General features: G+C 50.6%; 1 protein-coding gene across 6 annotated transcripts in view; it reads right to left on the bottom strand.

The window, feature by feature from the left end:
- CHRM3 (cholinergic receptor muscarinic 3) overlaps positions 1-15923 on the bottom strand; it is a 469218-nt gene extending 453295 nt beyond the window's left edge. For 3 of the 6 annotated variants that reach the window (XM_032491931.1, XM_032491930.1, XM_032491934.1), the window contains exon 1: positions 15189-15923. The gene's annotated coding sequence lies outside the window, so the exon portion shown is untranslated. Of the gene's footprint in view, positions 1-14172; positions 15006-15188 lie in introns of those variants that run through there. The other 3 variants (XR_004324171.1, XM_032491929.1, XM_032491932.1) reach the window with 2 other exon arrangements.
- Positions 15924-17961: the final 2038 nt, after the last annotated feature.

The raw sequence follows: 17961 nt of genomic DNA, 5'->3' as shown, positions 1-17961 counted from the left end.
AAAAAAATAAAGTCAGAAAGTCTATAAAAATAAACACATGAAGAGCATTATTGAAAAGAAAGCTGGGCATACTCAGCCAAATTTGATTGAATGTGCCAGTTTATTTTGCTGTCCTTCGAGGCGACAGTCATTACTCTGCAACCTGAAATTCATCATAAATGATGCTGTTAGTGATGATTTCAACATGGACGTTCAAAGGAAAAGGCCCTGGCTGAAAGGACCATGCGGGCCGGTTTGTCAGGTTCCGCAACGAGGAAAATAAAAGCGGCACTGAGTATTCATTCATTTAGTTAGTGTTTGTGGGAGCCTGCTCTGGGCCAGGCAGTGTTCTAGGAGCGGGACACCGAGCGATTAAAACAAAAGATTAATTCTGTGGTCACAGAGAGCTCCTACTGTAGTGGGTGTAAATAGACTATAAATGAAGAAAAAATAAATACCCATTATTCCAGGTGGTGATAAATGCTCTGAAGAGAAAGACCACAGATTAAGGAGACAGTGCTTGACGGAAGGAGGGAGGCTCTTTCCAGCGAGGTGATCACAGGATGCTGCCCTGCCAGGTGACATCTGAGGAGAGCGCTTAAAGTAAGTGCAGAAGCAAGCTGTACAGACTTCCGGACAAAGGGTGTTCCCAACAGGTGGCAGCGTGGGTACCAAGGCTGTGAGATGGCGTGCTCAGGGAACAGATAAAAACACCAAGGGGTTTTCACAGGCAATGCAAACTCTGCGTGAACAGTCTACCCTGCGTCTGCATCTGTTCCAGCCTTACTGATCTTTGAAGTAGCTCTCAAGCAAAACCCTTTAAACCAGGATGTTCCTGTTATCCCTCCAGAAAGATCGGGCTCTGCACCCTTTGAGGCCCGAGAGCAACTTGGCTCAGATAGCCCTACGTCACACATGCACCTCTCTGCAGATTACAAACACGTGTCTAGGGTCAAGACTTGGCCACAGATCGTGGAACCCCTTCCGAACCCAGCTGCCGTAAAGCAGCCTTGTCCAAGCTGCTCAGAAAGTCAAAGGCAGGACCTGTAGTTGGCACGGCTTTTTACAGCTCCGTCTGGTTGGACTCCGAAGCACGTAAGATGGGCTCTCGCCTTCAGGAGACACGCCAGGCTTCTTGCTTTGGTTCGTTATTTCCTTGTTGAAAAGGCGATCGTGTGGGCTCTGCCTCAGCAGAACCGGGCCAGCCTTCGGCCCCGTAACCGTGGTGTCGTCTTGGTTAAACACGTGACTTGACCTGGACGACGTCTGTTCACAGTTCATTTCTTTGGAAGCTTGAAACCCACGGTAGCTCCGGTGGAGTGCTCCGATGGCGAGCACCTAGTGTCTCTGCTTCTTCTGTCTCAGGAAAAGCAGACATTTGTTTCTCATGTTACATCTGAAAAGCTAACATGCCCTCTAGGTCCGCCAAGCGTGTCCATCTACGACTCAACTTTTAGAGGCTGCTTTAACCCTTCCTTACAAAAAGAGCATCGGTAAAAGTACGTTAAAGAATCTCCATTACACGCGGCCACGTGGGTGGACCTAGAGGTGACAATACTAAGTGAAGTCAGGCGGAGAAAGACACGTGTCACACGTCACTTATATGTGGAATCTAAACCGTGATATAAAGGAACTTATTTACTAGACAGAAACAGACTCACAGGCACAGAGAACAAGCGTACAGTTACCAAAGGGGAAAGGGCAGGGGGAGGGATAAACTAGGGGTCTAGGGTTAGGGGCTACCAATTACTACATACAAAATAGATGGACAAAGTCCTACTGTACAGCACACGGACCTATATTCAGTATCATTCATATATGTATACATATATCTCACTTTGCTGTACACCAGAGGCTAATACACTGTAAATCAACTTCACTTCAATCAAAACTTTTTCTAAAAAGAATCCCTGCTATATTATAACTTCAGCAATTTGTGTGACTTTTAAAAGGGGTAAAAAGGGTTTTGAAAATGGGCTGCCCTATGTCTGGAAATGCACGGAGCAGGTAGCCACGCTGAAAACTAGACACCAAGAAATTTTTTTAAATGGTCGTATTTAAAGGATGGAATCCACAGAACATAACAGCAACTGGGAACTCTCACTCATGTGAGACGAGCATTTTTTTTTCATACCAAGTGAATCATTTTGAACCTCATTTTAATTTTTTAAAACTTGGTGTACCCACTGGACACACGAGTGCAGAGGTCTGCCATCTAGTGGTGAACATCAGTATTGGCAGTCTAATTTTTCTAGAAAAGAGTCAATATTTTCTGAGAACACTTCAGTCCAAGCCCATGTTTAAGAAGGGGGTGGGGGGAGTAAAGACTAAGGCTGCTCACAGTCTGACAGGTCACACATCCTGACGCCCCCACCCCTCTCCTCGACACTAAGCAGGGACAGGACCGTCTAGGAAAACTTGGGGATGCAATTCCAGGTCCCAGGGATCTGAATTCACCCAGGAAGCAGCATGCTTCTTCTCCTTACCTGCAGCGTCTGGAACAGCGCCTGAAACAACGCGGGGACTTAATGTAATGCTCAAGGGACTGGCCGGGAGAGACGCTGAAAACTGACCAGACTGTGGGGCACCTCCCAGAGGAGCCTCTAAAGTTCTACGGAATAGAAGGATTGATAATTTTTTTAATGCTCTTAAAAATTAATACAGTGCATTACATTAAATCTGTGTAAAAATACCAGTTATACTGTATATGCTTTTAAAAATGTACTCACGGCTAGAAGATCTACTGTAAAATGCCCTTTAGTTGAGGAACAAAAAATAACCTATGTCCATTTCCAGAAACACTCAAAATAATCAAAGGACTGTGCACATACGCAGCAGTGGACACTTCTCTGTCTGTCCTGTCTTGACATCCTGTTAATATCAACAACATAGTTGAGGTCCTCGCTCAGGAAGCTGACCCCTGGATACAGCATCACACAGGCAAAAGCCTGGTCTGCTTATGGCAGCGCAGCTCCACAACATAACACAGGAACAAAGGAAAATGCTGAGGACAGCCAGCATTTGAAGCACTGTCTGTATGCCACCTCACGAATGCTGCTGTCCATATTTTTTTAAACTATACATATAGATACACAGGGGTACATTTGATGGAAACAATTTCATCTTAATTCTACATCTGAGATCACAGTCCTTTCTCAGTGGTGTTTAAATTCAAGTGGAAAGGAGCACTCCACTGTTCCTCAAAGCCTGAGAAACACCCTGAACTGGACGGCTTATCTCACCAGAGAGAACAGCCTAAGAAAATGCACCTCCTGCCAATCCAGGCTATTAATCTCCTTTAAAAAAAAACCCAGAAAGTGTTTCTCTAGCTCATTCAATCTTTCTCTCAAAATATTTCCCCCACGTCTCTCCAATTAGTGGATTTTAAAATTTAGCAGGCAAAAAAATTTAGCTGGCAGAAGTATCATTCAAGGTATCTATTTACAATGCAGATTGACAGCCCCTGCCCCCATTCCGGTCCCGCTGGGCTGGCTTCCCTCCCCAGGACTGCGTTTTTAGCTCCCCCAGGTGATTCTGGTCATGTGATGCCGACTCCCTGTGACGTGACGGAAACCTTCCCAGCGATTACGAAAGCCCTCAGGAGAGCTGGCTGCTGGCGGCAGCTGGTGGTCAGCCACAGGTGCTCCTGCAAAGCCCTGGCCACGGGAACTCTTTGCGAGAGGAGCCCTGTTGTGCTGGACGTTGTCCCAAAGAATCACGCCTCTCCAAACGGCAGGGTGACCAGGGTGACCACTGTGTCTACACAGAGCTTCTACAAGCGCAAGTCTGAGTCTGACGTGGGATTAATTCTGTTACGTCACGTGTAATATCCATGAAGAGCTTCTAACTCTTTATGAATGTACAAACTGCTTTGTCATTATCCAAACACACTGAAAACTGCTAAACCTGATTTCTGTTCCCCCAAAAAGTATCGGTAAGGAGGCACCGCCTCAACAGCAAAACGCAGTGAGAGCACCGCTGCCCAGCGCGGCTTGAGGCCCCTGGAGCACGTCAGAGAGCTAAACACGACACAGACATCTCTGCCCTTAAGATTGAAGCAGGGTTCAATTTAGCGAGCTGCTCCTCCACGCTTACACTGTGCTAAGTCTCAGGTATAGGGAAATAAATAGTAGGTCTTTCCTGATGAGCAGCTCAGAATCTAAGGGAAACCTTTTTTTTTTAATTTGAAGTCTAGTCAGTTTACAGAGCTGTGCTGATTTCTGGTGTACGGCAGCGTTTCAGTCACACACATGCACACATACATGCCTTTTCGTATTCTTTTCCATTATAGGTTACTGCAAGATATTAAATACTATTCCCTGTGCTGTTTGTCTATTTTATATACAGTAGTCAGTATCTGCAAATCTCGAGCTCCCAATTTACCCCTTCCCACCCAGTCTCCCCCCATGGTAACCATAAGTTTGTTTTTTATGTCTGTGAGTCTATTTCTATTTTGTAAACAATAAAATATTTGTGTCCTTTGTGTCTTTTTTTTTTTTTTTTAGATTCCACATATAAGTGATAGCATATGGTATTTTTCTTTCTCTTTCTGGCTTACTTCACTTAGAACGACATTCTTCAGGGCCATCCATGTTGCTGCAAATGGCATTGTTTCATTCTTTTTATGGCTGAGTAGTATTCCATTGTATAAATATACCACAGCTTCTTTATCCAGTCATCTGTCGATGGACAGTAGGTTGCTTCCATGTCTTGGCTGTTGTATATATTGCTGCTATGAACATTGGGGTGCATGTGCCTTTTGAAGTAGGGTTCCTTCTGGATATATGCCCAGAAACAGGATTCCTGGGTCACACGGTAAGTCTCTTCCTAGTCTTTTGAGGAATCTCCACACTGTTTTCCACAGTGGCTGCACCAAACTGCATTCCCACCAGCAGTGCAGGAGGGTTCCCTTTTCTCCACAGCCTCTCCAGCGTTTGTCACTTGTGGATTTTTGAGTGATGGCCATTCTGACTGGTGTGAGGTGATACCTCACTGTAGTCTTGATTTGCATTTCTCTGGTAATTCACGATACTGAGCATTTTTAATGTGTCTATTGGCCATTCGTATGTCTTCCTTGGAGAATTGCTTGTTTAGGTTTTCTGCCCATTTTGGGATTGGGTTGTTTGTTTTTTTATTATTAAGTTGTATGACCTGTTTATATATTCTGGAAATTAAGCCCATGTCAGTCTCATCTATGGCAAATATTTTCCCCCATTCCGGAGGCTGTCTTTTGTTCTGCTTATGGTTTCCTTTGCTGTGAAAAAGCTTGTAAGGGTAATTAGGCCTCACTTGTTTATTTTTGCTTTCATTTCTCCTGCCTGGGTAGACGCCCCACAAGAACACTGCTGAGATGTATGTCAGAGTATGTTTGACTTATGTTTTTTTCTAGGCAGTTAATAGTGTCTTACGTTTAAGTGTCTTTAAGCCATTTTGAGTTTACTTGTGTATGGTGTAAAGGAAAACTTTGATATTTGCATAATTCATTCTGGTACAATGAGTATGGCAAATGTTACCACATCCTTGAGAATAATGCACTAAGGGGCAGGGGGCGTGAAAAGATGAGTGTCCTGGGGGAGGAGCAGGCAGTGTTTGTAGGGGCCTCATGTTTGTAGGACCGCTACCGCGGAATAGAGGCTGGCACATCTCAGGGAGCGTGGAGGGTCTCCACAGAGACCTAGAGGCAGGAGCACGGGGCACACGCAAGGACTCCCCCCCAGGCTGAGGCCACTGCAGTGCCAAGGCAGCGGGGAAAGGAAGGTGGAAGGGAGTTGGAGGGAGTGAGACTGAAAACCACCTTGAGCTCACGGGAGGAGAGGTCAGAACATACTGAAAGCCGGGAGACAGGCCAGAGGCGGTGGGAACTGTGCAGGGGAGCGCGGAAGTGGCAGCGGGGACAGACGGGAAGGAACTGACGTGACCGATGAGAAAGCCACTAAGGCTTAGAGGCTGCACATGAGGAGCCAGTGGGTTCAGAAATTCAGACTCAGCGAGGCTCAGGTCAGAGCTCCGAGGATGGCTGTGATGCAGTCAGTCAGCACAGGAAAGGCAGGAGGAATGCCATGTTCTGCAGGAAGGTGACGGGGTCCGGAGCCCAGACGGTGCATGAGCGGTGGCTGACTGACACCCCCTGTGGGATCGTCTGACAGGGCCAGCGTGGAGTCTCAGACGCCAGGGCAGAGCTGCAGACCAGGGAAGCTTGCCTGCCGACCCTCGAAGCCCCGGGTGCACTGACGTCACCGAGAGAGGAGGCCAGGGAGGAGAGGGTGGGAAGGCCTCTCACACGAAAGGGCAGGGACAGGTAGGCGCAGAGTCGAAAGACTCGGGCCTGTTAACTTTGTGGCCTCGGGTGAGCCACTCAGTAAGATGCAGATATGTTCTGTGTGTAGCTTCACTAACTGCGCCTGCAGAAACCTCACAGAGCTCCAGAGCGTTTGCCCTTGTCATCCAGTGTTCTAGCTTCAGATGTTTCTTCATAAGACGTAACCAGGCTTGCTGGCAATTCTAGGTCCCTGAACACACACCTGCCCTCCCACCACCCGGGGAAATGAGCTTCCAGATTCTACCACAGGCTGATTTTTTTTTTTTAATAACAAATATGGTAGCAATAACAAACACTGGTCACTGTTAAGATTTATCTCTCCAAAATTCTTTGGAGAATAGTGATTTCAACTTCTAAAGGAATTTTCTTTTCAATAAATGAGTTATACTGTATCTCCACTTACTGAGATTCTAAAACAGAGATCATATGATTTTTTTTTCTTTGCACTTCTTCCTAAATTGTAGTTTTATGAAATAGACAAAAAGATTGTTAAGTCTTTGTTAAAGATTTTCTGTTTTTATTCCAAGCTCGTATTCATTCACGAAACAAAAATGAATATACGTATATATGTGCATGTGTGTTTCTTAGATAAAAATGTCTACACTCAGAATTCACAATGAGTGACCTGCTCTTTATGCGTCCAAATAACGCAAAAGCTTATATTTTAATATAAAATTTCACTACCTGAGAGTGTATGCCATCAGATGCAATGATTTTTAACATGGTGTCAAAAATGAGTGACCACTAGCCTCCACGAGCCCCTCGGCCAGCACCGGCGCGCAGGCGCGAGCACAGCGGTGTCTTCTGCGGCAGGATCTGTGTGCTGTCCCTACGGATCCAAGGTGTCCAGGGCAGCCCTAGGGGCAGGCAAAGTGCTGAACACAGGCATGCTTAACTGACCAGGAACTCAAAGCAAACAAATTTCTGTATTGCTGGGCGCCTTTGAGTGGATTGATTCTTATGCAGTGAAACCAGTCAATCTTTTAGAACACGCTGTAGATTTAAAACATAGAAAAGTGGATTTACATTTAAAGTCGGGTCATACAACTCTATTATTATCCCAGTTTTGTAGAAAGTGAATGTTAATATGTGCACAGAAAATATTAGAGATCACGCACCCAACTGTTGAGCACGGTTACCTTTGGGGGCCCTGGGTCATGAAGGACTTCACATTTTGACATAATATGCTTCTTTAACACTTGAATTTTGTGTAATCCCTATTGCTCTTATGATGAGAAAAACAGCAAAGCCCCCATATTCACGTTTTACATGTCGATGTGTATATCAAGCGATTGTGGGGACGACACCATAGTTGGTCTTTTAGGCCAAAGACAGATGAACCATGGCCTCATAATTGAAGAATTTCACACTCCAGTGACTTCTGAAATAACTTCTACACACACACACACACACACACACACACACACACACACACACACACACACACGAGTGGACGTGCTCAGGGATAAAGCTGTGAATCTGGAAAGTACTAAAGGGCGAAGTCACAGTGAGAAGAGTCGTGTCAAGCAGTCCTTGACAGACTGCGGAACTCTGGACCCAGGAGGAGGAGGCGGAAAGGGAATGCCAAGAGCACAAGGCTGGAGGAGGTCAGGAAAATGGGCAGGGGTGTAGGGAACAGCCAGTACCGGGGGCAAAGTTGAAGGTGACCCTGAGACTTGAGACTGAATTGAATGTAAATCCAAGTCGTGGGACACGCAGAATGCCAGCTCCTTGCTGATGCGAGAGATTCTGTCCTTCATTAGGTAACAGGCAGGGGTCTCATGGACGCTTTTTGGAGGAGAGCAGAAAAAGTGATCAGACCTGGTCTTCAATAAAAGTAATCTACAAAGCAGATCAGCAGACGAGAGTGCAGTCAGGGAAACCGTCGGGGAGGCCCGGAGACGCCGAGAGACGCACGAAGGTACGGCTGCACCAGCATCACGGGGGCTGTCAGAAACGCAGGACCTCAGGCCCCCGCTCCAGCCCTCCTCAACCAGGGGCCGCCTTTTAACAAGCTCCCTACATGGTCTGAACACACACTCCAGCTGGAAAACCCACGGATTCAGGCGCTGGTAGTGGGAAAGGGAAGAAAGTCAAGAGGCTGAGCTACCACTCGGCTGCATGACTGCGATTTGGTCTCTTCCTAAATGCGGGAAGCCACGGGAGAGATTCCATCAAGATTACTCAGAAATTCTGAGCCATGGGATGGTCTCTTCTGCACAGAAATAGGACTCCTGGGGCAGCAGGATGAGGCATGGGGGCCAACGAGAGAAGAAAGGCTCCGAGAGCCTCCGGCTGCTCAGGAGATGGGGCAGGAGGAGGAGGAAGCGGGCACAGGAGAACCTGGGAGGCAGAACGCTCCGAAAGCTCAGGGAGGTTAAAGGTGCTGCTGGGAGACTAGCGGGGGTGCCCACCAGGGCGCTCGCTCCTTGACTGGGAGGTGACGGGTGGTTTTTGGCGGAATGGTTTCCGTGACCCTGGTGACCATGGAAGCCAGAGATTGCAAAGGGCAGGAGTCAGATGTCAGTTCAGTTAGACACACACGGATGCTGTAGTGAAAAAGCTAAGAATGAACATACAATACCACACGATACCACTCATATGTGGAGTCTAAAAAAAAAGAAAGAAAAAGGAAAAAGAGGACACTCATGAGCTCATCCACAAAGCAGACACGGACTCACAGACATAGTAAACAATCTTATGGTTACGGGGGAAAGGGGTGGGAAAGAAAAATTTGGGAGTCTGAGATTTGCAAGGTTAACCACTATATATAAAAATAGATTAAAAAACAAATTTCTTCTGTACAGCACAGGGAACTATATTCAATATCTTGTAATAGCCTTCAATGAAAAAGAATATAGAAACGAATACATGTATGTATATGCATGACGGGACAGTGTGCTGTACACAGAAATTGACACATTGTAACCGACTATACTTTAGCAAAAAAAAAATAACGATGAACGTGAACCCTGAGAAGGGATGAGAGACGAGGCGGATGTAACTTTAAACTGTGGAGCTTCACAGCCTCTCTTGTGTAAGAAAGCGTGGAAGTACTCTCGTCACACTCCTCGGGGGAGGGGAGGCCAAGGCGCACAGGGAGGAGGAGGGCAGCCTCGCCCTGCCCTCAGACGGGCGGGCTGGGCTGCGAGCGTTATGTTCTCAAATCATCCAGACCACTCAGCCTGATGACCAGCGACGGGGCGTCCCAGAGTAGACGGCTGCTCACTGATGTCTTCTGTTGTGGCTGAAGACGCCACATCCCCCAAACACACGTCCAGGTCCTCACCCCCCCCAACCTGTGCAAATTACCTGATTTGGTAAAAGGGACGGGAAAGCTAAGGCTCCGGGATTTCCTAGGTGAGCCAGGGACGCGATCCCACATACCTGTGGAAGAGGGACACACAGAGGAGGCGGCGCCCTGACCGCGGGGCGGAGACCAGAGGCAGTCACGGGTCGGGGGTGCAGGCAGCCTCCAGCAGCTGGGGCCAAGCCAGGGTCCTCCCCTAGGTTCTCCCGAGTGGGTGCGGCCTGCCAGCACCTTCATTTCAGACTTCCGGTCTCCGGAATTATGAGACGACACACTACGGCTGTTTTAAGTCCCAGACGTGAAGACAGCACCTTCCGTGTGAGGCTTCCTAGCTGCACTCATCTCCTGTTGATCACAGGCCCCTGGGAGGCAGAGCCCCGGACACACCCCCCGAGTATCCAAAAAAAGCCCACCGTGCCTGGCACGTTAGGCAACAAGGACTGGGAGGGGCGTGTGCTCCTGTGTCCAGCTGAAGGCAGAGACGGACAGACAGATGGAGGACAGAGGAGACAGACAGACGCATCCTACTCTGGCACGTATTTATGAAAACGCACTATCACGTGCGCGCAGGAAGTTAACATCTTCAGACAATCGTACATACTCCTTGGGTTACCCTTGACTGTCAACTTTAATATTAAAGACAGCGAGGACAACCAGAATTCAGAGGAGGGTCATGTGGCCTGAACGACAGAGGGTGAGGCACAGAGGTAACAGATACAGACACACACACAGGGCCTCTCCCACCTGGAACTTGCATAGACGCCTGGAGTCCACAGGACACCACTGGCGTGGGGGCTGCGGAGGTGAGAGCCCTCGGGTGGAACTGCAGTGGCTGCGGGCAAGAAGTGGCGCCTGGATCAGCAGTAACTGGGCTTCTCTCCAGACTGGGCCCCACAGGCGACTCTAACCAGATGATCCACTCCCACATGTGCCGACAAAGGCTGTCAGCAGACGGCTTTCCCGGAGCTTACTGACAGGGTGTCTGCGTTTGGCCATAGCCACCTGTGAGAAATCGGGCGGCTTCAGCAGAGGCACATCCAGCATGGCATCACCATGAACGCCCAGTCTCGGCAGCAGATATCTGCGGCCCCTCCTCTCTGAACCAGAGGTGGTAGCTCACCGTGGTTCCCCCTCACCGGAGCTCAATCTGAACACAGTGGTGGAAGGGCACCGTGCCTGACCCAGGATACCCAGACAAGCGCCACTTCCTGCAGGAGAGGTGACTGCAGGTAGACTACGTCCTGGCTCAGCTGCTGGGCCGGATTTCAAGGGAACACTGGGGACAGGAAGTAAGCTGGGCCAGGCTAGAACAAATGACCTAATGAAGGATTAATTCCATAGTGGAGAGTCAACAACTCAAATTACAGCGGCCGGGAGGAGTGCGGAGAAGGGAGATTTGATCCTGCCAACAATGACACACAAGGATATTTGTCGACTGGGTCTGGCCGCACAAGATGACACAGGGTCGGAAGGGCGACTCCTTCTCCGGCCCCAGGCTCTGTCCCCTTCGGGGCTGCATCGGAGACCAGCAGAGGCAGGAATGGCCTCTGGCTTCTGGGCGGAAGTCCTTGAAAAGGGTGAGCCTTACTGTCCAGGTCACGCTAAGGTCTTTCCAGGCAACACATTAGTCCCGCAGATGCAAACTGAAAACGGGAGGGAAGTTTAGTCCTATGAAATGGCAACCAGGACAAGACTTCCAGAAGCTGAGGCTGGCGGGCCATGGCGTCCCTGGGCTGGCACAGCCGTCCGGAAGAGGAGGGCAGGGGCTCCAGTCCTCCTCCTGTGGGTCTGCTGCGGGCCGCACCGCTCCGGGCCTGTGGCCCCGCGGGAGCTGCAGCCCTGCCTCCGCAGACGGCGTCGCGGGGGCGCAGGTGACCGCAGGGCCTGGCCCTTGCTGGGTGGGCGAGCTGCTGGGGAACCTGCCCGCCGCCAGACCTTCTGGACGAGGAGGAGCACACAGCAGCCAAGTCCTGGGCCAGAGGGACACCTGCCCGCTGGCTCCAGGGCTCGGCGCCAGAACAAGAAGGACGGTGGGTGTCCGCGCCGTGCGCGGCCCTTTCCGGCGCTTGCGAGATGGCTCTAGGCGCATCACGCCTCTCAGTCCCCAAGACCACCGGGCGGGCAGTGCTGGGGCGGGAGGGTCTTCCCAGCAGGCCCACTGGGATTCCACTGGGATTCCAGGTTTTCAGCAGCTTCGCTGCAGCAAACCTTGTTGGGAGGCAGTGCCGACGCGCACGGACGCTGCTTTCAGGGCTGGAGCCGCGGGGCCGAGCCCTCCGGGTGGGGTGCGGGCTTCACACCCGCAGGGGGCGGCTTCCCACGTCACGGCGCCTCCTGAGCGGGCGTCAAAGGGCCTCTGAACCTGACAGCTGTCAGCGTCGAGAAATGGACGCTCGCTTCTAATCTGACCAGCTTCGCCGCCTGTCGGATTCATCAACCAGTCTCTTCATATCCCCCTCCAATGACAACCTCGCATTATGGCTCAAACTCGGACCCCACAGGCTACTAACTAGGGCAGGGATTCCCCTGGACCGAGAGACTGACGGGCGGAAAAGCTGGCGGGGGCTCTCCCGCCAGGGCCCCGGGAAGCCCGGCCCCCGGGGATGAGGCCTGAGACACCTTTCATCACCCTGGTTCACTTAACAACCCCCGGAGCGGAGGGATCCGATTATTTCTTGACTGAGCCACACACGCCTGTTTGATACTCTCCTGTAAGACAAACGCATTGTAAATTCACCAGCCTGCTGTCTGAAAGCAGCCATTTCCAGTCACTGATCCCTCAGAGCCACAACGTGGGGCTAATGGTGTTGGTGGTAACACACTATGATACAGAATTAGGTTCCAGAAGTGCCGCGGACGCCTCTCTCTGCACAGCCACCAGCTCAGGCTTCCCAGACTCACAGTCCACTCGCCTCCCAGCTGAGGTGCCCACGCACGGCTGCTCTCAGCACAAGCCTCCCTGCCCGGCACACCAGGCCAGCCCCGTCCCAGCCGCACCGACGGCGTGCAGGCCATGTAGGGGTAAACAGCTCACGGTGCCAGCGCCAGCAGCTTTATGAGGCTAGAGCACTTCGTCGGCTCAGGAAATGACGGAGGAAATTTTAGGTAAAAACCTGAACCAAGTGATTCCTTTAGAGTTTTCAAATACACAAGACATCTCTGCTTTTAATCATATCCTTTAATTTTCTGTCTAATCCGTTTCCTGCTATGGATTCAGGAAATCTGAGTTCTGTAAATGTCATCATTTTTCCCCCTGGGTTCCTGTTCAACAGGTTGTCTGCAATTAAAAGCTAAAATATCATTAAAAGAAATTCATATTTTTACACACTGCAGCTTAAAATAACAAACAAAAACCTCTTTGTGTAAGAAAACCCACCAGTTGTCTTTATAAGGAAGAGAAAATGGAAGGTGCCTGCTAAGCCCTTTTACGTATGCCCGGAGAATCTTCAGAAATAAATCATGTTTTTGAAGTTACTTTTCTTACCTTTTGTCTCAGGAAGAAAAATAAGGTGATATATATTCAAACATTTCCTTCAACTTTAAAGGAAAGTTTCTTAAACAACTTTAAGTGAGGGTTAATGCAGACCTCCTCATTATTATAACACTCTCAATCACTGTCTAAGTCTTAACCAGTTCCATAACCATGCTTTCCTTTTTCCCCAGTTACACTTTTCTCATCATTTCCTTGCAAAAGATCTATAATTATCACGGAATTGCTTCAAAATCTATTTTTAATTCCATTTTTCTTTTCTAAATATCAGGTCCATTGGAATGAATATTAGTTGTTTAAAAATCAGCATTTCAGAACTGCTATTTTCATGTTAAATTCAATCTTATAGCAGCCCCCCCCCCCGCCCAGAAACTAAATCGGACCTGCAATGTAAGTCATTTTAAATTAGTAATCTAAGCTCAAGTTATATTTCCATATGGAAACCCATTTCAAAATGAATGCGTTTTCTAGCTCGACAACAGCTAATTACGTATTAAGCTAATTGCAACACATCATGTAAACAAAATCCAAAGCTACGTTATTCCAGGGACAGGCGTGTGGCATGTGGAGCACACGCTGGATAGGCAGGCATGTTCCGTGTCTCTGCAACGCCAGCTCCCACGGCGAGAGGGTGCACCCAGCGCCATACCCACCCCACCACACTTGGAGCAGAAACCCCTCGGTTTTCTTTTTCTTTTTTAATTAACGAGCTACCGCCACAATCCTGTCCATATGCGTGCATTTGCTCCAGGGTCAGCGCCCCCCCTTCCGAAGCGTGCGCTCTGAGGCACATACAGGGGCACTGTTTCCACGTACAGGAAACAGTGGTGAACGCTTCATGCCCTGTAACGATCGACCTCACAACAGAGGGTTACCGAGGACTGCGTAACGGACAGACACACTTTTCACACGGATTATTTTCCAAGTCGGAACCCGGAAAGACCCCAGAGGAAGGATCAGGCTATCTGTCTTGCTGGAATTCAGAGGCCAAGAGAGAAATGAGAGGTCTGTGCGAAGCACACAGTGAAGTAACCAGTGTCCTTAACAACGTTAAGCTCAGATGCACGCATTTACCTCCTCAGGAGAGCCACCGGTTTACATCGCAAACGCGGACAGCGGGAGGTATCCTTCGAGCCATCGCATAGCTTCCAAGAGCGCTTGCTGACAAATGAATGTTTGCATTTCCAAATCTTTCCATATGGACGCGATTCCCAAACCCCTGCTTCCTCCGCCACTTCCAACCTGCGTACTAGGAGAGTCGCACACACGCCGAACAGGATCCCAATTCCAACACGCACGGTGCGAAGTACACAGGTGAATCCTGCCGCCCCGGTCGACCCTGCCCTGCCCCCTACCCGCCTCGGGACAATCACGCAAACATTAACACAGCTGCCAGGAGGCTGTGCCGAGGGAGGGTTCCGGAGAGGGGATCCCGGGCCGCTCCGCGGCCGCCGCACGGCCAGTGTAGACTCTCCCCGGGTCAGGAAAGACGCGCACGCAGGCTAAGCACCTCCGCCCAGGTGTCACACCAAGTGCCCAGTTCGCCTCTCTGCCCACTGAAATGCGGCCCCAGCCAGAGGCCCCGCCGCGAGGGGGGCGGTCTACTTCGCCTTGTTAAAGGCGTCAGGAAACCAAACGGGGGGAGGGGGAGCCCACAGCACACACGTGCGCACACACCGAGCCGGACACTCGGAGCCTCGGATCCCGCATTCTGGGGAGAGAGAACCCAAGCGAAGGACAGCCGGGTGGGGCCGTCCCAGGTTCCCTCCGGGCCACCCACCGCCGGTCTCACCCCCGTAGGTTTCCTCGCACATGGTGTCACCCCTGCATCCCCACCCTTGGTCCCAGAACTCCGACTCCGCCCCAGACCGCCCTCCCTCCAGGTTCGAGCCCCCACTGGCCCCCCAAATCGACAGAACAACTCCCTCCTCCCCCACCCGTACCCTCTTTTAAACTCCCCAAAGCAAGGACATTTCCTCCCCGCGCTGAAAACTTTTTCCTCCTCCTGCTAGGCGATAAGGCAAGAAACCAGGTCAGCCGCTACCGCCGCCCGCCCTGCGCAGCGCCGGGGTGGCGGGCGCCGTCCTTACCTGGTCGCTGCGCTCCAGGTGGCCGTCCCTCGCCGGCCGGCCGCGCCTCCCCGGTGCGCGGGGGGCGCCGGGTCCACCGTCCGCGAGTCGCCTCCCGCTGGGCGGTCAGGCAGCCAGCGTCCTAGGACCGCGCGCCCGTGCCCGGAGCCGCCCTTGGGTTCATCGCCGCCAGTCTTTCCAGAAGAGCTGCTGCCGCCCCGGCGAACGGACGAGGAGCCTGGGGATCCGGGAGGCTCCGACGCGCCCCGCGGTGTGCGCCCCCGGGTCCGAGAGCGCTCCGCCCGCGGGCAGCTGCTGCGGCCGCGCGTCACATGCCGCCTCCGGGCAGCGGCCGCAGCACCTGCCCGAGCGCCCGCGCTCCCCGCGCCGCGCCGCCGCCCCCGCGCCTCGGGCGCCCCGCACGCTGTAGCCCTTTCCGTTTGCGTCCGGTTTGGCTCTGTCTCTCCCCTCAATGTGGGTGCCCCTTCTTTGCGTCTCCTCCTTTCTCCTGTATCTCTTTTCCCCAAAGCAGACACGAGGCGCGCCGGGGGGGGGGAGGAGGGTCCTTCCCGGCTCACGAACTCTCCCGCTGCCTGGTGGTGGCGGTCGTGGCTACTGCTGGCCGCTCTCCTCCCCTTCCTCCTCCGCTCCTCCTCCTCCTCCCGGGCTGCGAGCGCTGGTGTGATGCACACGCGGCCTGGGTGCGACCCAAACCTGCCGGGCTTCTGAGCATGCCCAAGCGCCCGCCCGCGGCGCTCGAGGCCCGCGCGCCCGCCCCGCTCCCGCCGCGCCCGGGGGCGGGGGCGGGGGCAGCCGGCGTCCTGCTCCCGGGGGGCTCTGCGAACGCGGGAGGCCCACCCACCCGGCCGGCCACGCGTGTCCCCAGATTGGGCCCCCCGGTGCTCCAAGGACAGATCTTGTTGGCCAGTCTCGTGGGGCTCTCTTCTAAATTGTTTTGCTTTAAGTGCTTGGAAGGATGGGAAGGAAGTGGATTCTGTGGCACAACTTCGTGATGAAGGAACCTATCAGCTCCGTTACAACATACGATCCCGTGGAGAACCTTTCCCCAGAGAGCAGCCTGACGCATTTATTTTTTGACATTTAGTGAGCGTTAGTTCATACAGGGCAGTGTACCAATGCAGGACTTCTTGGCTTTTCCTTCTCTGGAAGTTTACACCTTAGGAGTAACTGAGACAAGCTTGCACAAAAAAGACACAGGTGTGCGCGCACACACGCAAACACACACACACACACACACACACACACACACACACACACACATACAGGTGTTTGTTTTTTAATCAGAAAACAGATATGATCTTGCTGTGCAAGCTTTTGAATTTCAAGAGGATTCAGAAGCCAAAAAGAGAGAAGGTGGGGAGGGAGGGAAGGAAAGAAGGAAGGAAGAAAGGAGGCGGGGGTACATTTCTCACTATGCTACTGTCAGCGGAAAGATCGCAACGCTGCAAAGAGGACAGGGAGGCTGCCCAGCCTCAGGACGAAGGTACTTTCAGGAGTAAGTAAAGAAAAATTATGGGAGAATCCCAGGGAAGGACAATCAACAGGAGGAACTGAGGAAAAAAGGAAAGAAAGAAGAAAAAAAAAGCACAATAGGAAATGAAACTTTTAACAACAGTAAAAGGGGGGAAATGACTTTGTTAATTCTATTTGGAGCAAGAGAACACACAAGGGAAGACAAACCTCTTCTCGGAGAAAATAGATAATTTTAAGACAGAAATTTGCATCTATAGATTCCTTTCTGAGTCTACGTGTTCTCTTCTAGGTAGAACAGTCTTTAGGAGAGAAGGGACTAGACCTTGCTCAGGGAGGATTAATATCATAACAAGAAAAAAGGATAGTGAGAAAACATGTGGCTACATAAATTAAATCAAACATGCAAGCTCAGGTGAATTACATGCCAAATACTGGCATGAGACTGATGTTAGTATAGCAGCCACCTTGTTTGGATAACTCTCAGATGGAAACATAATATTTGCCTTCACATATTTCCCTAATCTCCAAAGAAACTTTCAAATAATTTATGCCCATTTAATAAAGGAGAAGATAGAAACTTAAAGGACTATGTAAACTACCCATTATGTAGCTAGTAAGAGGATTATGAATTCAAATTTAATGTGTCTTTCCCATTATATAAAATTGCTATTTGCCTGTGGGAATGGGAGTGCCTTTGATAATACTTGGTAAATCCATAAACAGCAGACTAGGGGCCAGAAAAATGGGCATATGGATATAGTCAACTTTTTAAAGTGGATTCTGCTGTCTGCACAGTGATTAAGTTTGAGGTGGATCCCTGGCAGTGTTCTGCAGGTCATGAATGAGTTCTCTGGCAGGAGGTGGAAAAGAACGGGCAACGACAGTGTGGAAGACGCGTCTTACTAGGCTCACTTCATTTCTCTCTGCAAGTAGCCATTAAACTCACACATGTGGCACTTTCTGATTCCAGCCAACCTCCCTGTTATCTTTATGAACAAGGTTAATGTAAACTTGTGTTAATACTGAGTAAATGAAAAACTAACAGCTTGGACAGATTGCCCCAAACGCCCTAGTAAGTAGGCTCTTGCTAGATCAGAGTGAGGTGTGTGACTGAGCTTTCCTGCCCTACTGCTCAGCAGAGGCGGCAAATCATACGTGATAGAAACAGATCAAAGGGGTACTTACTGGATTTGAGGGTGAACCAAACGAGGAGCAGAGCTAATTCACAAGCTGCCAAAATCAGGACCCAACGCGTACTTTACTTTGGATGTTGACCTAAAACAAAGGAGATAAACTAGAA

Source organism: Camelus ferus, chromosome 11 (assembly GCF_009834535.1).
Source record: "Camelus ferus isolate YT-003-E chromosome 11, BCGSAC_Cfer_1.0, whole genome shotgun sequence".
Lineage (NCBI taxonomy): Eukaryota > Metazoa > Chordata > Mammalia > Artiodactyla > Camelidae > Camelus > Camelus ferus.
The sequence above is the reverse complement of the archived record's forward strand: the minus strand, read 5'-3'. Positions and strand labels throughout refer to the sequence as shown.